The sequence below is a fragment of the Myotis nattereri genome (genome assembly GCF_964212035.1).
Source record: "Myotis nattereri genome assembly, chromosome: 4".
NCBI lineage: Eukaryota > Metazoa > Chordata > Mammalia > Chiroptera > Vespertilionidae > Myotis > Myotis nattereri.
The window spans coordinates 16,260,434-16,282,957 of NC_138079.1; the positions used below are offsets into that span (position 1 = coordinate 16,260,434).

At 38.6% G+C, this 22,524-nt stretch overlaps 1 protein-coding gene across 1 annotated transcript in view; it reads left to right on the forward strand.

The window, feature by feature from the left end:
• Positions 1–22,524, forward strand: part of FBXL7 (F-box and leucine rich repeat protein 7) — a gene marked incomplete at both ends in the record, with an annotated part of 316,640 nt that overhangs the window by 200,063 nt on the left and 94,053 nt on the right. The gene's annotated exons all lie outside the window — the stretch shown is intronic.

The following is a 22,524-nucleotide window of genomic DNA, read 5'->3' on the forward strand; positions in this document are numbered from 1 at the left end:
TTGATGGCAAACACTACATTGTATAACTTATTAGCTGTATTTTTATGTCATTCATTTTGACAGCTCTGTCATGTTTCTGGAGGTTACTTTCTGTCTCTCCCCCATTTCCCCCTTCTCCCCACCTCCAACCTCCGGATACCATCATCACACACCATGGTAGGAATGAATAAGCCATTCCATGACTTTCTCTCCCTCTCCATACCCACCCCATCAAACACAAGCTATACATTTGATCCTTCACCTTATCTGTGATACTCATTTGCATTTACTTCCTGACCTTGCAAAGCTCCAATCTTTAGGGATGGGATGGGAATTAGGAATAGTTTTGGGGTGCTAGATGTCTGTGACTCACATTATTTGATAGATTTCACAAAAAAACAGTAATTACACATTTGTTTAACTAATTTGTAACTTCCGTGACACACAGGAATGGAAATATGGACCAGGCATGTCTGTTGGACACACTTTTTGATCATTAAAGACCACAATAGCAGTCTTTTTTACATGTTGATAAGAGCTGTCAAAGCAACCTCATTGCAATTGCGAAATTGCAATTTATGAAAATGTTCTGCTTATTTTCCCACACTCAATTAATTTGTAGGTATTTACTTGGACACACCAGAGATTTTAGACATGTGGGTGCAACAATTGTCTGATTGTCGTTTTCCACCTGAAAGCACTGAGTTTTTAACTAGAAAGGCTTAAAACAGATTTCACTTTTCATTTCTCAGGATTAAAAGTAGATGCCTGTGAGGTGAGTTTCCTTAATGCAAAAAGTGAGCCAAAGTTTTCTTTCTGTATTTAATAATAATAATAATAATAATAATAATAATAATAATAAATGGGCTGATAAATAAATAAATAAATCTGAATCCAGAGCCCTTTGTCAAGTGAAACATTATAGAAATAAGTCAGGGTAGATGCCTGCCAACACTTGGGTTAACAAATTGTGAGTGTTCTACTCTTGGTTGCAGAATTAGCATCATACAGAAAAATGTGGTAGGTTTTTATTCTAACTGCTGTAACCCCCAAATTCCAGTTTTGCTTAGGGCACACCTCCACTTTATAGCTTGTTAATAAAGACCCTTTCTATAGTTTAAAGTCCATGTTGCCATGGAAACAACCAATTAGATGTGTAACTGAAGAGATGGAAGACAGCTGCCAAAACTCTCAGGGAAAAAAATGATCTGGGTTGGCAACCTACAAGAAACATTGCCTGCTAAAAACTTTTGCCAGCTTCTCCTAGCATTGGCCTGCAAGTTTATATCCGAGCAAACATCTTGCACCCATTTGCTAAGTGCTGCATCTGTAATATATTCTAAAAGGATAATTGTGTCTGGGCCTCAACATATGTGATGGTGAGGCAGGAAAAAATTCTCACATTTTTTAGGATAATTTCTCTCATATGTTTCTTATAAGTTCATGGCAGCAACATCAACACAAGAAAAAGAAAAGAACTTCTAACTCTAAGTTCAGAAATGTATTCATAACTTGTATTTTAAATGTTCCTAAGTTCACTGTTTATATGTAACCATGTATAATACTAATGCTTAAGAAAATTAGAATTATAGAACTTAAATGATATATGTGAACCACTAATTTGGAGTTTTGATGTTTAATCCTTGCAGACCAGTGGCACTTTAATTACATATGTGTCTTACATTTTACTTCCTAATTACTCTGTATATTTATTTTGCTTTGTTTTCAGGAAGCTCAATATGCAAATATAATATATTTACAAAATAGAGAATTAAGTTAAAGATAATGCACATTAAAATATATTTTGCATACATTATCCCATTCATCCTCTTAACAACCTAGTGAGGAAGGATGTTTCCATTTTGCGTATCAAGAAACTGAGATATAAAAGGTTCAGGACTTACTTAATGTCACACTTTGTAGTTAATAGTATATTAAGGGGTAAACCCTCATCTTATACCTCTAGACCTAGGGTTATTTTCACTCTACAATATGGCTCCCCTGCTAACTTAAAATTAAATGCACCTGGATCGCAACCATTAATATATCAAATAGTGTAAATTTTGAATCTTCACTCCAAAAAGGGTTTATACTTGAGACTGACTCATCAGTTAGCAATCTATAATAATAAAAGCATAATATGCTAATTAGACCAGACAGCCGAACGACCTTCTGGACGTCATTCGGACATTCTTCCCGACAAAGCCGCGGTGATGGGGGCCGAGGCAGAGGCAGTTAGGGGCAATCAGGCAGGCAGGCGAGCAGTTAGGGACGATCAGGCAGGCAGGCAAGTGGTTAGGGGAAATCAGGCAGGCAGGTGAGTGGTTAGGGGTGATCAGGCAGGCAGGCAGAGTGGTTAGGGGCAATCAGGCAGGCAGGGAAGTGGTTAGGGGCGATCAGGAAGGCAGGCAGGCGAGCAGTTAGGAGCCAGTGGTCCCAGATTGTGAGAGGGATATCCGACTGCTGGTTTAGGCTCAATCCCGCAGGTGTCCCAGATTGTGAGAGGGCGCAGGCCGGATTGAGGGAACACCCCCTGCCATGCAGAATTTCGTGCACTGGGCCTCTAGTATATGTATAAGATATTCACTATAGTCCACCTGTGTCTGTCCCTGATTTGTAGGTAAGTGATTGAAAGTTAAAAAAGTTAAGCAGACAATGATGGGGATAACATTTATTTAGCAGGAAATGACACACAGTGCGAATCTTGTTTTGAGATTGTCAGACTAACAGAATTACAAATATACATGGCATGGTTTTGAATACGGAAAGAGAAATTGAATCAAAATCTACAAGCTTGACACAGAACTTTTGGGTCGTAAGAGACACATAAGAATTTCCCTCTCAACAAAACAGGGTATATATAGCATGCAAACTCCTGTACTTTTAAAAATAAATTCCAAGGTTGAATAATTTTTTCTTATGTTGGCATTGGTATTCTTTTTTACAAGAAGGTTTATTTAACCTATAGTGGTTTATTTAAAATTGTTCAAATTTTGCAAGTTCAATCAACAAATAACTTAAATATATTTCTCATATTTTATACCTAACTAATATGAAGAAATTAAGGTGAAAATGTATGGGTATCTAAGATGCTTAGAAAATTTAGGTATCCTTTCTCAACAATAAAGAGTCAACCTTTATACATTATAATATATTTTAGGTTATTTGAAGGATATTTCTGGTTAAAGTCCTATTGCATATGTAACTTCCTCTCTTTCATGTATCTCCAACTCGCTTCAAGCCACCACAGTTCCTGACTAAAATAATGGCTCTATCTTTTACTTTACTGAGGGAATAAATCTACCTTTTCTATCTCAACTTCTCTACTCAACACCTCTTTATTTAGGCCTTCCTTCTTTTCCTTTTTCAATAGTTCTCAGCTCTAGGTACACATTAAAATCACCTAAAAGCTTTCAAAAAATACTATTGACTGGGACTGCTCAGGGCTGATTAGTTAAGAATCTGGACTGAGGCCGGCCAGTGTGGCTCAATGGTTGAGTATCAACCTATGAATCAGGTCACACTTTGATTCCTGTTCAGGGCATATGCCTGGGTTGTGGGCTAAATCCCCAGTGTGGGGCATGCAGGAGGCAGCCAATCAAAGATTCTCTCTCATCACTGATGTTTCTATCTCTCCTTCTCTCTCCCTTCCTCTCTGAAATCAATAAAAAAATAAAAAGAAATCTGAGTTGAGAACCACTGACTTGATCTCTTCTCCTGGGAAGAAATATCCCTCTTCTTTGTCAAAACCAGAACTTCAGCTGTGGTCAAGATAATATTGCTTCCTTCTCAACAGCACAGCTTCCTGAATCACCTCCCTTCCTCATCTTCATCATTCTTCTGTGCCAGTATTTTGTTTTGTTTTTCTTTACATCTTCCCAAATTAGCTCAAGAGTCTTTTAGGTAAAGTGAATATGTTACTGGGAAACCCCGAGTTGGGCTTGGGCTGCCTGTCTCTGTGTCCAATAACGAAGGCAAGGTTGAATCATATAAGTTGTTTATTGAGAAGTCTAGTCAACCAAGAAGACAGGTCGCTTACAAGCATTCAAATACTGTTTTACAGCAAGGTGCAGGGGACAGGATTATGAAGGGGAATGTGGATGCAGCTACATGAAGGCCTGAGGGCCCGTAGATGTCAGCTATTGTCTTTAGTCATCAGGCAATGAGATGATGTTTTGACTCCTGGTGGGTTGGTCTGACCCTGCTTATCAGTTCTGCTTGCTGGATTCACAGCTGAGTCACCTCCTCAATCGCTCACACAGGCCTTGAAAAGGAAATTTAAGAAAAACCTAACTCCCTATTCACATATGAGAATCTTAATCCCCATTCACATAAACATATGTGTTCTAAGATTTAAAATAATAAGATTACTTTTCAGATTAATTCAGGTGCTCTATCAGATTATAAGTCCCTCTATCATCCCCCCCCCCTCTGATTAGGTAGATTGGTTGATATCTATCAACCTTGTACTATGCTAAATTTATTTTTAAAGTCATTATATTGCTGTAGTGCCACTAATTTCACCCCTGCTATGTGGCAATTACCCCTTTTAAGTCTGATGACTGGAAAGCACCAAACAACCTACTAAGTCTATGTGGTACCAAGTTCACTGTGAGAGATTACTTTTAATTTTTGTTTTGTTTTGTTTTTCTCTTAGCTTATAGGTAAAATCATTATTTATTGAAAATTACCAATGCAGTTAATGGCATATATTATTATGATGGGTCTTATTACTGAGTCTGGAGCAGAGTGGAAAAGACATTTCATTAAAAATGGAAAAGAGTGGCTTAGGATCAACTACTCTCTTGTCTTTCCCAGGGAGTGCCTTTTGGGGTAATGTGATTTTTCCAGTTGTTGGTTTCCATGCCATTCTGAGTTATAAGGAAAACCATCCATGGCCCATTAAAAAGCTGTTTCATCCAAAACAATCTTATGGATACAGAGAACAGAGTGATGTTGTCAGGGCTATTGGGGGAATGGGGAGAAAAGAGGAAGGGGATTAAGAAGTACAAACTTCCAGTTATAAAATAAGTCATGGGCATGTAATGTATAGCATATGGAACATGCTCACTAATATCATAATAATTATGTACAGTGACACATGATTACTAGACTTATGGTGATCGCTTCATAAGGTATATAAATGTTGAATCACTGTGTTGTACATCTGAAACTAAAACAATATTGTATGTCAGTTGTAATAAAAAATAAAAATTTAAAAAGTGTTTCAGATCACTTAGATAAAAGTTTACATGGATTTCAACTAATTTGGGGTATTTTAATCATAATTGATGAAAAATAAATGTATGTGTGTTTGAGAATTTTAAAGTCTTGTAGATACAGTCAACAAACTAATGGCAATGTAGTAAGATTTAAAAAGAAACATTACATGGTCTATTTCAAAATTGCTTAAGCTATTGATTTATAGCTTTTGCCCAAGAATCATCATGGAAAATCTATTTTGTGGCAAAACTCAATAAGCATTTCTTATTTCAAAAAGCAATTTATTTCAAAAACAGAGCCACTTACTCTTGGAATACTTGTTTCTTTGGTAACGATTTCTGAAATTTCCATTTATTGCTCTTTTCTCCTCAAAATTAATCAACCTTACATCATTCCGGATACCCTACTTGTGTTTGTCAAAAATGTATTTGAAAACTAATTGCCCCGTCATGTGGGGATTGAGAATAATAAGTGATTGGTCTCTGTGCCGTCCTCCTGTGGAACGTGAGGAGGCAAGGGAAGTCTGGATCTGTAAAGGAGGGCAGGGAGGGAGGGAGAATAACTTGGTCACAATTTCCAATGTTGTGTCTATGTTTCTTTGTTGAAAACAAAGCAAGTTGTTGTTGGTTTCACTAAATAAATAGCAAGGTTAAAGGTAAATCTTCTGTATATAATTACTCATTCAAAGAAAAAAGCCAAAGGTTAGCTATGGTAACTTGTGTATATTTATTGAATCTCAGGAAGTCCTATTTGTGTTACTGGAAGGAATATCAGGTAGAACCATATATACACATATGTATGTATAGATAATATGTGTGTATATAAAATATGCATATGTATTTTTTACATTGAACATCATTCACACTCCACTAATTCAGAATATGCCATAATTTGAGTTAAAATTTCCTAAAGGATACCTGCTTTATTTTATAGGAAAAAAGCAATTTGTTAAGTATATTAAACCCATAAACCTACTTCAGAGTCACTAAGAAATAGGAGTGGGTTTGAGGCCTCACAGAGCGGTATTGTTTATTTGATAGGCTCCTCTATTATATGAGGTCAGTGAGCTCTAAGTGCTCATTCAAGCAGATGGAGTAAAAATTCTGGGGATTGTAGTTGGAATTACTCTACAAAAGATTAAAAATGATTTTTCTCTTCATACTTTCCACAAAACATTGCCATTCAATTAATCTACATTAATAGTCGTAATATTCTAAAGAATTTAGTATAGAAATGGATGAACTGGAATTTGTTATACAAACAAATGAGCAAGAGTAGTCATTTAGTCAGATTTTTTTTTTTACCACAACCAGAGACTGAGTTTGCCTCTGCAGTGCTGCACCAAAAAGTCAGGAAATTTTTTTTTCTGGTGCAATAGCTCCTTTCGGCTATAAAAAGGATTAGCTCTCTGATTCCATTTATTCTGAAACTGTTGCTGTTCATGATCTCATTATCACCTCCTTAAACTTCATGGCCAGGCTCTGTTTCTCAGATATGCTGCACACACCGTTATAACACTGATTCCCATGGGTCTCTGTGAATATATCTCTCCCCTGTGTCACCAGGGTCTAATTTGAGTCAGAGGATAGAGGACTCCAGGAAGGATTTTGCCAACAGAAATTGGAACTGACAGTAAATCTGTAATATTTGGATTACAGATTTCTACAACTCTACATGGAGACGTTTACAACTCTAATGGATGTTGATTTTGTGATAACTAGAAAAATAATCAGAAAATTGAAGCAATTGAGAACTATAGAAAAATTTTAAAGTGTTCAAAAACTAAAATGCAGTCATGGCACACCACAATCTTATTTGTAAATAGTATTTCTTTACCACTGAAACTGGTTTAACCAAAATGTATGATATAATAACCACACTGGAGGACAGAGAAAGGTGTTTGTGTGTGAGTGTGTGTGTGTGTGTGTGTGTGTGTGTGTGTGGTTTATGTGTGTGTTGTGGGTGCCCATCAGTAGATGAATGGATTAAAAAAAAAAACTGGTACATTTACACAATGGAATACTATGCAGCTATAAAAAAGAAGGATCTCTTACCTTTTGAGACAGCATGGAGGGACCTGGAGAATATTATGCTAAGCAAAATAAGCCAGTCAGAGAAAGACAAGTATCACGTGATCTCACTTATATGTGGAATCTAATGAACAAAATAAACTGATGAACAAAATAGATCCAAGGACACTGAAGCATGCAACAGCCTGTGGAATCTCAAAGGAAAAGGGGAAGAGGGAGGGAAAAGATTAACAAAAGAATGTATATGCATACTAGGGGCGTGGTGCATGGATTCATGTATCGGTGGGGTCCCTCAGCACGGTCTGTGGCTCTCTGACATCCCCTGAGGGGTCCTGGATTGTGTGAGGGCAGTTCTCGCACCCTGGAATCAGGCTCCCTCCTCTCTGGTTCTGAGGTGTCATCCAAGGACCACAGCTGCCAAGTCACCACAGCTCGGCAGCTCCTGCATTGAGCGTCTGCCCCTTTGTGGTCAGTAAGTGTCACAGCTACCAGTTAGAGCATCTGCCCCCTGGTGGTCATTGTGTGTCATACCTACTGGTCAGACAGTCAGACAGTAGCTTAGGCTTATATATATATAGATATGCAGAACCCATAGACAGACAATTGTGTGGTGAAGGCCTGGGGAGGGGGGTGGAAACTGGTTAGAGGGATTTAATGGGGGAGGGGAGGAAAGGGGCACATCTGTAATACTTTCAACAATAATTATAAATTTAAAAATAAGAATTGAAACCATGGTGCAATTTGACAGAACCTCCAAGTAAATACTTCATGAGCAATTCATTGCCTTATATATGCAAGTCCAATCCTTAGGAATGAAGGTATACATTTGGAAATGACATTTTATTTTCTTGTATTTTTAAAGAAATGAATGTATTTCCTTTTTATTTACATGTCAATGGTTCTAACTTCCACTTTTCATTCATTTCTATTAAAAACAGAAAAGCTATGGAACTCTGCTTGCTCCAGTTCCTGCAAATACATTATCCAATAAATTGCCTCTGTTGCAATTGCTGCCAGGCCGGTATAGTGTGCTGGGCATGGAACTAGCTTTGTTGCCATGGACAGGAAAAGAAAAAAAAGAGAGTGAAATGGCATATTCAGTAATAAGGAGCCAATAGCAGTGTTCGAAATTGAGAAAAAGAGATGTACTTTGTAAATACGTTCTTTTTTAAAAATATATTTTATTAATGTTTTACAGAGAGGAAGGGAGAGAGATAGAGAGATAGAAACATCGATGAGAGAGAAACATCGATCAGCTGCCTCCTGCACATCTCCTACTGGGGATGTGCCCGCAACCCAGGTACATGCCCTTGACCGGAATCAAACCTGGGACCTTTCAGTCCACAGGCCGACGCTCTATCCACTGAGCCAAACCGATTTCGGCTGTAAGTACATTCTTTAAGGTAAATCATGGGAGATTCATTAAAAGAGTTCCAAGTGACCACCTCTGGGGAGAAAGGGTTGACCTTTTCAAATATATAATTACCTTACTTTGATTTAAAAACAATAAAAACTTTTAAATGTGTTTGAGAAACTAGGGAGTGGAAACCATATATGTAGGTGGCCCCTGCTGTAAAGAAGAGCATAAAAATGAGGCAGCTGAGGAGTTGAGGGAAGACCCTTTCTTTGGTGGAGAGATTGGTGTGTGCGTTTCTTATTTATAGGCTTAAAGAGTGGAAATGGAGAGATTAGTAACACAGGAGAAACAGAGAAAGATTTTTAAAAGTGCAATTGATGAGAAAGGAAGGTTGGATGAGATCTATATCAAAAGTGAAGGCATTTGCCTGTGAAAGGATAAGGAATATTTCCTCCATTCTAAGACAGAGGTTGAGACTGGGCAGGTAGCCAGGGGGTGGGAGATGTTTAAGAAGAAATGATACATAAAGTAGAAAAAGCTAAATTAGGAAGGAAATGCAGTGAAGTTGCCAGGCAATATTGAGACTTTATTTAACACATGCAATCATAAATTTAAAGTGGAACCAAACAGCTATAGGATTTTACTCCAGCAACATAAATCAACTAGCGTGCAAGCAGAGAGAGGATGGAAAATAGGAGCAATACAATTTGGGGTTTGACACATGAATCCGACAGCAGAACAGAGAAGCAAGAGAATGAAGGTTTGGGGTTGGAAGTGAAAAGGGTGGTGAATCAAGGAGCCTTGGCTGGGCAAAGGAGGAAGTGGAAACAGAAGATGGCTGAGGAACAGTGAGAAAGTAGAGGGGTTAGTAAATTAGAGTGTCAGTAATGCTGCAAAATTGGAATCATGGACCTGGCATCATTTCCAGCAAGTGAGCTGGAAGGTAAAAGGAGTGTGAGTGAACTAGGAGGTGATGCAGCTCCTGGAGATGAGAAGGTCCTGGGTGTGGTGTTGGGAGATGACCAAGGTAGAGTGGAAGCAAAAGCCATTGGAGATGCGGTCCAGGAGCTAAAAGGCCAGGGTACTAGATGCTGAAGTTCCCAAGAATGATCATTGTGAGTCATGTGTGAATGAGATACCCACCCTGACAGTGATGAGGGGAGAGTGTGGTGTAACTGGTTGGTACAAGCCTCAAAGGAGCATGACATTGCAAGAACAAGGGGAGGGGGGAGGAGTGGTTGAGAGCAGTAGCAAGGAGATCAACTGCAAGCCCTGAGGTCCAGCGAATACTGGAGAAAATGCATGGTTCCTTGAAGCAGGCTGCAGAGCAAGGAGTGTGCTCAGAGGAGAGCTCTCAGTTAAGGCGCTGAAGGGAAGGGCGGCTTCACAGGAGTTGAGGGACGATGGGTGCTGGATTATTGATTGAGAGCACCGTGGTCATAATGGGAAGGGTTAGCAGGGAACAGAAGAGTGAAGTTTTGGGTCATGAGACAGATGTATGGGAATGGGAATGAGGGTTATCAGATTTCACAGGGAGCTTGAACTTGTGATGGACGAGGTAAACAGGGATGTGCGGCGTTGATGAATGGGTGCTGAGAGTCTCTTCTCAGCAGATGGGCACTCAGTTCCAACGCAGTGACCCCTGACACTTGGCCTGGTAGAGCAGCAGTGAAGGTTCCTCCCACAGCATGCATTCCTGTTTCAGCAGCTCTAGGAGGGTGCATTCTCCACCCCCACAGGAGGCCTTGCCATTGCTTTGGTGAAGGTTACCTTAAAGGATGTAACAGTGTGATGCCCTGTAGACATGAGAGGAGAGGCTACCAGGGCAAGGGTGCCTATGGCCACTCTCACTGGGAACCTGGGCAAGTTGTGTTGCTTCTGAGTCTCAGATTAGGTAGCCCTGGTTTAAATGTTTGCTATTATAACATTAAATATATGAAAGCATGTCTGTGGCATTTTAAAATTAAGGCTTTTAACCCACAATATAGAACAGAAATACTCAAGGATATTAGGCTTCTAAAGAAGCACCGTTGATGGGCTTCCTTTTGGGGCATATGTGTTATTCTGCCATTTGTAATGGAAAAATAGGAATATATATTCATGCATAGATGCATTATACATGTACATCAATCACCACCATCATTTTCTTTTGTGTTTTTATATTTCTTTTCTTTTTTCTCATTTTTGCATCTGAGGGTTCAGTATACCTATTTCCAGGAATCAAGTTCATAACACAGCCTTGGGTTAAGAACTATGCAATTAACAGCATTTCAGGAGAACAAGTTATAATCATGAGATCCAAAAGAATCACTACTTGACCTTCATAACTTCCCATCACCACGTGTACAGAGACATTTGGGTGCTCTGCACAGCCCTCACCAAACTGCTATAGAAGCAACTCGAGAAGAAAGAGTGGAGGCTAACTGTGGGCGGCCCTCTGCACCACAGGGTGAATCCACAGTTACACATGCATCTCTCCCCCCCCCCCCCTCTCTCTTTCACACACACACACACACACACACGTCACAAACACACAGCATAGGTCAGGTTTCCAGCAGCAACCTGGTCACCTTTGCATCAGTTGGTTATAAACTAAAACAAGTTACTTTGGAATATTTTCTACACAAAAGAAGAGAAACAGTAGATGAGGATGGTGCCTTCATCTTTCTTTGCTTCCAAGTGTATAAGCCAATCACTGCTTCCCCACTTCCAATTAAAGGCAAGAAATGAGCCTCATGCATGGAACCATGAGCCCTCCTCATATTAAAAGTCACATGCTTGATGGAGAGAAGATGAAAAGCATTGTGGATTACCATATTGGAAACAGAGAAACTAGCAGCTGCCTGTATTACCATATCAAAGAGCATACGGTCCCAGCGATAATTCTTGGGCAAAGTAGATTCGAGACATTTTCGATTAAATTCTTTTAAGCCATGCTCCATTCAGCTGCATCTGGTATATATTGTGGCCTTTTGCTTTGACTTTGCAGCAGTGTGAAATCCCCGGCTTTGGCTGCAGCAGCATGTGGCTCTGGGTGGCATCTGTAAAACAATGACACTTCCTAATTTTCATAATAAACAGAAAATACTTTGTAAAAACAATATTCTATATTGGAATTATTCCATTTATCTGACTAATTGGGCCAGACTGTCATTACGAAGTGAGCAGAAAAAAGCAACACAAAAAAATAGCTTTTGCTTGTGACCTAGTTTTCTCAAATTTGTTTTCTTCTAGTGCCAGTGCCACTAAGTATGGAATCCTTACAAGTTGTAGGCTTTTTGATAGATATTTCCACAGGTGAATTGCAGTATGTTTAAAGGTAGATGGCATTCAAAGGTTTGGAGGGTTTTTTGTTTATTTCCTCCTCTCCCCCCCGCCTCCTTCTTCCTTTCCTTACCCTAATAATAAAATAAAACCGAATTGTGGAATTCAAGTTAGGTCTATCACTGCCTAGATTTCAGAGTTTTGGAGTATCTGTCTTGGTTGTTCTTTGATATTTCCTATTTTCTTAAGTTGCCCTTCTGTTTCCTGTCAGATTATGTTCTTTAAATGTTGTGACAGTATTCCAGACTCTGTCCATATATGGTATACTTACAGTGCCAGTGTTCTCTTTTGTTTTGGGAAGGGTCATTCCATAGCTAATAAAATTAATGGGCAAAAATGGAATCATACACCAGGATAGAGTTTGTGGTTTAGCATGAGTTTGATATGGTCAATAAAAGTAAATTAAAATTAAAGTAGTTTATAAATAGCCTCAGGCTTAACTTGATTCAATTTAATAAAAAATGAATTACCAAATGCATATTATGCATAAGCAATTTACAGGTACAGGTGGGTGCAGAGATAAGTATAGTGGCTGATTGAGGGCTTTCCTAAAAGATATGTGCATATTCTACTTAATAGAACTTATGAATGTGACTTTATTTGGAACAAAGGTCATGGCAGATGTAATTAAGTTAAGAATCTCAAGATGAGATCATCCTGAATTCTCTATGTGGGCCCCTAATCCTATGACATATGTCCTCATTATGGGACCCACAGAGGAGAAACACCGAGCTTAAGGCTACATGATGATGGAGGCAAAGATTGAAGTGATGTGACCACAAGCCAAGGAACACCTGGAGCCACCAGATGCTGGAAGAGTGAGGAAGGATTCTCTCCTAAAGCCTTGCAAAAATGTATGGCTCTGCAAATGCCTTCGGAATTGTGAGAGAATAAGATTTCTGTTGCTTTAAGGCACCAAGTTTAGGCTAATTTGTTATGGCAGCCCTCAAAAATTAATTAAGTAAAATTGAATCCCAAAAAAAGAAATTATAATATATAATATGCAACAACCTACGCAAATGCTAAAGTAAAGGAATTATAAGATACAGGTGAAGGGGAACTTATTTCAAATAAAGATAGCGGGAAAGGCCTTTGAAAGAGGTGTGCCTGGATCAGAGCTTTAATGGGACAGGAGGAGATTTCAAGGGCATAAAAGCTAAGACAGAGGGGGATTCAGAAATATAAACTATCTGAGTTGATCTAGGACAATAGTAGGGATGGGAGAAAGGAAGTGATGTAATCAAAACAAACTTCTAATACCATGAGAATTTAATTGTGTTCAGAAATGCCGAAAGCCTAATTTCTGTTGTAAGACTTACAGAAAAACTTACTCTTCCCACCTACTACTTAAAATTAAATTCACTTTAAATAATAGATTTCTGAAGCACTCGTAAAAAATTAAATTTAGAGAGGAAAACAATTTCAGGGCATTTTGGAAGCTCTATAATGCCTTTAGAAATTCACTTATTGTAGTATTTAACATGCACTAATTTCTATTGAAACAACTGTCTCCTTCAATCACATGGCCTACCTGAGCAGAAAGACGCTACAACAAATTACCACAAACTGCATGGGTTACACCAATTGAAATATATTATCTCACAGTTCTAAAAGCTACAAGTCTGAAATCAAGGTGTTAGCAGGGCCATGCTCCCTCCAATGGATTTACGGAAAAATCCTCTCTTGTCTCTTCCCAGCTTCTGGTGACCCCCTGGAAGTCCTCGAGTTCCTAAACTTTTAGACACATCACACCATTCTCTGCCTCCATCTTCAAATGGCCTTCTCTGAGCCTCTGCCCCTGTCCTCTCTTTGAAAGGTACCAATTATTAGATTGAAGCCCCAACTAAATCCAACATAACCTCTCCTTAACTAATTACATTTGCAGAAATGCCTATGTATAATAATAAAAGTATATCTGCTAATTAGACCGGACATCCTTCCGGACGAAGCCAGAGTCCCGGGTGCCAGAGGGAAGCCAGTGCCAGCAGCTGGGGGAAGGAAGGCCTACTCTTGCACAAATTTCGTGCATTGGGCCTCTAGTATCCAAATAAGTTTCACATCCTGAGGTTCTTGGTAGACACAAGTTTTGGGGGAACACTCTTCAATTCACCATGCATAGGGCCAAGCCCAGTGTTTGACATAAAGTTGGTAACCATTAAATTTTCATAGACTAAGGAAGTATTCATTAATTAAGTGGCATTGCTAAAAAATAAAACATGTGAGGGAAATCAAGAGACAGGGAGTTGGAAGAGAGATGAGAAATTTTTCAAGTGTTGCTTAGAGGTAAAAATCCAAAATTTGTAACAGGGCGTATAAGCCCTTGTAAGATTAGCCCAAGCCTGCCTCCCCCAAGGACCTCAGCCTTCTTGCAACTGCTTCAGGCCCTGCTCCATTTATCTGAAATATTTCTCTCTCTACTATCCACCTGCCTAATGCCCTATCCTTTGCTCTTAGCTTAAATGGCACTTTTTCAAAAAGGCAGAATCTCTCCAAATGCCCTATGGGACTGATGGCCACCCTTTATTAGCAGTTGTCACAAAGTGGAACAATATTTTTAATAATACAGTAATTTTTTAATGTATGTGGCCTCCTCCAGACCAGGAGCTGCATGGAGACAAGAGCTTGTCTAATATGCTCAAAAGTGTCCAGAGTGTTCCATAGGTTCTTCAGTATGAAGCGTCTCGGGTATTTTTACACTTTCATCATGTCCGCCCTAAGGCTTCTTCACCTGAACAGACCACCTTTGCCCTGCAATGAATTAACTCTGCCCCTTAAGGCAACCCAGGGTCCTCCTCTGCCCCATAGCTGCTGAGCGGAAAGGTGAAGCACAAACAGTGATGATGTTCAAGGCCATCAGCCAACAAAACCCTGGCAGGTTTTCAGGCTTTTCATGCTCTAATTCCACCACTAATGAGCTCCAAACTCAGCTTCAGGATCACAACCTTTTGCTCTGCTGTGGCCTCGACACACAGGTGTTGGCTGTGTTTTTCCCATCATGTGGGTCTCTCCCATCCTCTGCAGACCCCTTCGGCTTCCAGCTCTCTTCTTCACTTCAGTTTGAAGCCAGGTCCCTGGTTCGCGTTCCATGCCTTATGACCAGCTCAGGGCAGGCAGAATGGAAGGCAGGGGAGACCAGGGTGCTGTGGGAAGACCATGGGGATGAGGCTGTGAATCAGTGCACTGTCCTGATGATTTACCTCTAAACAAAATCCTTCTAAAGTGTAACACTCAAAATAAAATAGTGCTTTTTGTAGATGAGGCATGCCTGGGAGAATTCGTGAGGGGCAGACTCTGAACCTTGAAGTTTCATTTAAGCAGATGAAATCTTTCCTCTGAGCATAGAATCTGGAGTCCACCTACCTAGCCCTCAATGACACTTCCTCTCCTATAGCTCTCTGAGATTGGTAACATGTTCAACCTCTCTATGTCTCAGTTTCTCACCTGCAAAATCAGGAACTTATAATCATATCTGTCTCAAAGCAGTACCATCAGTTTTAAATGAGGTAACACATGTGAAGAGCTGAGCATGGTGCCTAGTGCTTTTTTGGTGCTAATTGAAATATTAGTTCTTATTTCTGTGTCCATTTATTATGAAAGTTCCCACACCAGTATTTTTCTTAGCAAATTATTTTATCAGATGGCCATGAGCTTAGTCACTGCCCAAATCATTAAGCGCTAAAGAAAACTTCCTGTTATGAAGATTTCTCTTTCCTTTTTCTTATCATCATCAAATTATGATTTGCTTTGAAAATCTCACACATGTGGTACATCCTTTTGAAAACAGCATAGTGGTTGGAAATCTCCAGCGCACCTGAGGTTTCAGAACAGCCTTCCCAATCCAGAGTTTAATCACTAATCCCAGAAGGAATGGGGGGCATAGGCTCGACTCAAGAGAGGAAACTCAGGAAATAGAGGCACAGAAGTGAAACACCCCATTTTCCAAACAGTGATTCATGGATGATATGTTAATGAGTTTTCTGTGTGAATGGTTCTATGAGGACATCTGTTTGGAAAATTAGAGTACATTAAACAGGCTTGTATTAAGACTCCAGACTTCTTGTATTAAGGCTCCTTTTAGCCATGGGAAGTCCATGAATGCTCAGTGTCCCTAGGGACTGGGTGGTTTGGGACAGTGGACAGAGTGTGGGCTCTGTAGCTGATGCGCTGTTCTGGACTTCACATTTAGTATTATAAAGTGTAATCAGGATTTAAAGTAAACCTATGATTGGGCCTAACAAGTTTAGTTCTGTGGTTCTTTGTTTTCCATACAGTTACATTCCCATCAACATTCTCACCAACACTTGTTGTCTCTTGTCCTTTTGAAGGCAGCCATTCTAACAGGTATGAGTTGATATTTTAGTGTGGTTTGGATTTGTTTTTCCTAATAGTTAGTGATATTAAGCACCTTTTCATGTACCTGTTGGCCATATGTATGTTTTCTTTGGGAAAAATGTTTATTTGTATCCTTTGCCCATTTTTTAATCAGGGCATTTTTTTTTTTTTTTGCTATTTAGTTGTATGATTTCCTTGTATATATTTTGGATAACCCCTTGTTAGATATGTGGTTTGCAAATATTTTCTCCCATTCCATAGGATGCCTTTTCATCTTGTCATGATTTCCTTTGCTGTGCAGAACTTTTTAGTTTGATGTAGTCCAGTTTTATATTTGTTTATATATTTGGTGTCAAATTTATGAAATCATTGCCAAAATCAATGTCAAAGAGCTTACTACCTGTGTTTTCTTCTAGGCATTTTATGTCTTCTGGTCTTATACCAAGTTTTAATCCATTTTGAGTTCACTGTAAAGGAGGGGTTCAGTTTCATTTTTCTGTATGTGGTTATCCAGTTTTCCCAGCAATTTATGGAAGAAACTATCTTTTCTCCATTGAGTATTCTTTGCACTCTTGTCAAATATTGCTTGACTGTATGTGCAAGGATTTATTTTTGGACTCTCTTTCATTGGCTTATGTGTCTGTTTTTATGCCAATACCATAATGTTTTGATTACTATAGCTTTGTAGTATAGTTTGAAATCAGGAAGTGTGATGTGTCCAGCATTGTTCTTCTTTCTCAGGATTGCTTTGGCTATTTGCAATATTTTCTGGTCTCATAAACATGTTTTTCTATTTCTGTGGAAAATAGAAACAAAGCTCTTTCATGCCTATATCCACCAAAACCTTTACTTACACAGATAAATAAATCATTATATTTATGATGCTATTTTGTTCTAGTATATTTGCATTTTAGCAAGGAGGAAGGGGATGAGTGTTCTCTCTTAATCTGGAGCCTAACACAAATGTTATATTTTTTAGCTAAAAGCAGAATTGTGTATACAGAATACACTTTTACTCCAGAATTCCTTTATAAACACATTTATGACAGTTCCACAGAAAGTTTTAGCACTCACACTGTTTCCAGAATATCTCAGTTTGCTCTGTTATTTAATCCAACAAAAGTGACATCTCCTGGCCAAGATGAGAGATAACTGGTGGACATCTTTAGAAATGATAGAAAATTGCAAATATAAATAAATAAAAGATGCTAGCCAAATGCTCTGGTTTAAGGCCATAAGTATTTTATAGATTCTTATTATTTTACCCCCATGTTCAGAAAAATGACTGACTGATCAGAACTAATAATATCTCCTTGACTAAATATGGCTAAATAAAGCTAAGAAAAGTCTTTTAAAATTGGCAGGCCCTTGTGGAAAATATTGCCAGAGCCTTAGAAATGGAGTAGTGAGGATTTTTTGCTCACAGATTCCCTGGCCTTTCCTTATCTTTTGGTGTGAGTTGAATGACTGGCTTTGTGAATACTATATCTTTGTGTGTGTTTTTTTTCTTAACCACTTTGGGATGCAAGGCTAATCACTGATCACACAATTGTATGCTGATTTTAGGCTCCTTTATGCCTGATTTGCAACAATAAAAAACCTATTGTTCACAACTCAATAACAATGTACTAGAGGAGAGAGGGTAAAAAAAAAAAAAAAAAAAAAGCAACAGAAAGTACTTCCTTCATAGATAGAAATTTGGCTTCAGTATAGGCCAGAGAGAGCAAGCAGGGTGCATTTCCTGTGGGAAATGTTTTTCAATGCTTTGTTTCTTAGAGTGATACCTTAACATGAACTGCCATGAAACTTTAAAAGACAATTTAAGGTCTAGGCCAGGGGTGGGCAAACTTTTTGACTCGAGGGCCACAATGGGTTCTTAAACTGGACCGGAGGGCCGGAACAAAAGCATGGATGGAGTGTTTGTGTGAACTAATATAAATTCAAAGTAAACATCATTACATAAAAGGGTACAGTCTTTTTTTTTTTTTTTTTTTTTTTTTTTTAGTTTTATTCATTTCAAACTGGCCAGATCCGGCCCGCAGGCTGTAGTTTGCCCATGGCTGGTCTAGGCTCTTATGCCAGCTTTGCCAAAGGAAATCTTACGTGTGATTCTGTAGCTCCTTATTGCTGGTGATACCACATGCCCAGCCTGGTTTTTGGTTTTGTGTTGTTTTTCTGTGGCCTTCTATTCCTCCAGAAATCCAGCTCAGGGCCTGGGGAATCCATGGCTGTGATGAGAGTAGATGAAAGACCTCTGAAAAATGATGAAATGATAAAGTGGAATAACAGGGTAGACCTAGAAAGGTTTTCTTCATATAATTTAACTAACATTTTTCTAAACATGTAATTGTTTGCGGTTCAGAGAGATAGCCTAAAAAATTACATTTTTCACAGCAGGTTTTTAAATGCTTATCTGTTTGTGAAGCTTAACATAATTATGAACATTTGATGCAGTCTGCAAACTTTAAACTATATAGAATTCTAATGAAGCTATTCCTAAAAGCCAGATATTACAATGATTATCCATGTAATCATTTCTTTATCATAGAAAGATTTCACCTTTCTATGGTGAAAATTTAAATTCATGGCCTTTAAATGTTGCTAATTTGAACATAAGGACTCAGTCTTAAGAATTATCAGCAAACAAATGGTATATTTGATCATTAAAATCACCTCAAGGTTTTGCTTTATGAGTTTTTTAGGAAGTGACTATGGATACCTTCACTGGTCTTTATTTTCAGAGCCTCGTGAGGAGGGTGGGAAAAATAGAAAAGAGAATAATATTTTTGTTTTAAGTTAGAAGGAAGTGAGCACACATCTTAGTATTTTTGCCCTTTCAGAGGTCCTTGTGGCCATGAGCGTTTCACTGATTTCAAGGGCACACTCATCAAATTACTACCATAAATACAACAGATGAAGAGAAAAGGCAATCACATCTTAACACTGGATAATAGCAGGCTCCAAAATACCAAATTTCTTATTCTCAAGTGTCTTCATGATAATCTATCATCTATTTTTCTAGCCAACACATAATCCATAATCTATTCTTATGATCTTACAGAGTATTTTTCCTATGTAACTTAGTTGATAAGTCTTCTTACTAATGTAGTATGCCATTTGATATTCAGCCATTCCATCATCCATAATGTTTCAATGATGTGAATTCTCCCTCAAGTAGAATGCCTGTAGAATAAATAAATTGTTGAATTATGAAGACATCTTGAGGTGTAATTGGCTACTCAAAATCAACTCTGAATCATTTTCTGCCAGAGAATCTAAGAATGCCTTGTTATTTAAGGAAAAATAAGGTGGGGACTTTGCTATGAATCCCAATAATGATAAGGGTACCTTTTCCAATAAATCACCAATGCGGAAGACCAGAGGGCACGGGGGTCTCTAACTCTGGCCCACAGGCCAAATCCAGCCTGCCAGCTGCTTTTGTGAATAAAGTTTTATTGGAACATAGCCATACTCATTTGTTTACACTTTGTCCGCAGCTGCTTTTGCACTGCAATGCTGAGGTCAGTAGTGGCAACAGAGACTTTTGGCATGCAAAGCCCCAAATATTTACACTCCACTGCTTTACAGAATATGTTTGCCAACACCTGCTCTGTTAGCTTATCTACTTAAAATCTGTACCACTTCCTGACCCAAACTGCCGAATGAAAACAGAGTCTATATATAAACCCTGGTAATCACATGAGAAAAAAATCTTCCATGCAGTCAGGTTTTATATCCTGCTGTGATATCCATTTTTTCTGATATGGTTTACACATGAGGGGAGATCCAGATCATTTAACACCTCTGCAATAAACATTTTCCCTCATATTGGCATATTCCAGTATTCACAGATACCTATTGTGTCAGGCCAGTAAGGATTATGGAATTCTCTCAGCTCCTTGATATGTTAGACAAGTCAATTCCAAATTAGACACAGACAAAGTGGCACAAAATGGATTTAGAATGTGTATGAGTAGATCCATAATTACTCAATCGGAGACTTAGAGAGGTACTGCAGAATGATTGTGTTATTCTCATTGACTGTATATTTTTATGCATATATATAGGTAGTTGAAAAAAGAATACAACTATCACAATTATCATGAGACAATACACTTTTTTGGCTGGTTTTTAAAAATACAATTATTTGTAGAAATCTGAACTACAAAGTGGATTTCAAAGAGAAATACAACACAGCTAAGAGATCATCTTAGCTGTTGTCATGAGTATAGTTTTGTAAGCAATTCGGTTTTTCCCAGTAAATAAATTTCCTTGCTATGAAAACAGAGGTGGGATAGAACATACAAGACTAGGGTGATCATTATAATAGGCCATCCAGTCCCAAACACCCTTAAGAGTGAGAGTGGCAATAGATATAATGTAGGACTATCCTGGACAAACCTGATGGTCTCCCTTGATGGCTCCTGTTCCTGCCAGTGGTTTTAAAGTGCTTAGCTTCATGGCTGAGCTAGATCATGCAGAGCCTTTGTGAGAATTACAACAAGGAAGTGCTTTCTGTGGCCAGCTAGAGATAGGCTCTCTTACCTCTGGGCTGATGCAGCCCTGCTCCACGCATAGCTCACTGAACGGTAGATTGAATGGCAGCCCCAAGCTGGAACCCCTGGCCAAATCTCTGGCAGAGTTCAACCATATATGCCGTTCTGCTTGGCACTAGACTAGGTAATGGTAGTGAAAAGAAGTTCATGGAGATATATCTTGTTCAATAACATGCCACTTTTAGCCTTGATCTAAAGTAAATATTAGTGAAACTTTTATATTTTGGATACCTGTAACATACTAGATTTTAATAAACACAAATTAAGACAGTTCTTAAGAATAGGCTACAATTTAGACAAGAAATTTGTGATGTCTGTGCTTTTAAAAATGTAACTTTATGCTCCTGAAACAAACTGTATGTTCTGGGACTTCAAGTCATCTCCATCAGAGGAATATTGGCTCTTATATTTGCCTAGACCTTTCAGGGGAAAGTAATTTGGATTTTTTCCATTTAATTTTCCAGATAATTGCTGTGGTTCCTCCCCATTTCTTCATTAATAGAGCCCAGATGATAGAAAAGAGGTAGCAAAGAAACATGGGAACTTTGAGGTGGAGGAATAAAGCAAGATGGCCATCATATTAAGAGCATTGGTGCCATGTCATATAATTCTTCTGACCACAAGCTATAGCAAACCATCAGTCTGCTATTGTTTTCATGTTCCTGGCAGACCCTATGCTTTTTATTTGGAAAGACTGATGACCAAACACGTCTGCCTCGGAGCACACAGACACCCACAGGCTTGCCAAGAACCCTCACACTGTGCTGCGTGGAGACTCTCTCCTTTGCTCAGGGATGATGGAGAAGGGAATAAAAATCACTTAAGCACTTTATGATTTTCTTTTCTTCCAGTTCTGCTTTTTCCTTTGGGCTAATTTAATTTCCTCCATTTATGAATCTGATAGTTTCTCTGCATCGTCTTGAACTTTCTTCAGCACCGATTAATTGACTTTTTAAATAATTTTGTGGAAAAGGTGGGAAACAATAATTTACATTTGCATATGTGAAAAAGTCTCTAGGATACTCAAAAAGCAACAAACGTAGTGATATTGGGAAGAGTTTGCCGAACAGACAGGAGATGGGATCGGGAGAAGACTTTTCACCATGTATTTTGTTTTGTTTTGTGTCGCTTGTGGTATATGTGAATTTGTTACCTATTCAAAAAATTTCAGTTAAAATATTTTTAAAACACACTGAACATGAAAGACAGCAGCAACTTGAACAAATGCTTCATCTACACGCTCTTCTATAGTAGAACTGAAAAAATGTATCAGACATCCACTCTTCCGACAGAATGTGTTTGACATGGCTATGTCAGAGCAGTAAATACATTTTTAACTCTAACTTTGCCTGGTCAACTTTGGGGGATAATAAGTTTCCTGTTGCAAATGAGAATTCTATCCTAGACAGAAAATTCAGTGTATTAACATACAGGCCTTTGTAGTACAACATGGTGTGGTGAGGCAGTATCTTTTGCCAGAGTTTATTGCAGATAATCTCCCATTGTCTTAGTGGTGATGCTGCATACTTGGAACTCATTCATTAGATAAGCAGTGAGTGGTTGACATGTATACTGTACTGGCCAAGCAGTTAAATACAAGAGTGAACAAGACCTTCACTCAGCCCAGAGGAGCCCCAGTGTAATTGAGGAGACAGCAGTCTACATATGTAACATCATTGTATTGTCATGGTGACATGAACAGTGCCGTACTAGAGACTGCTAA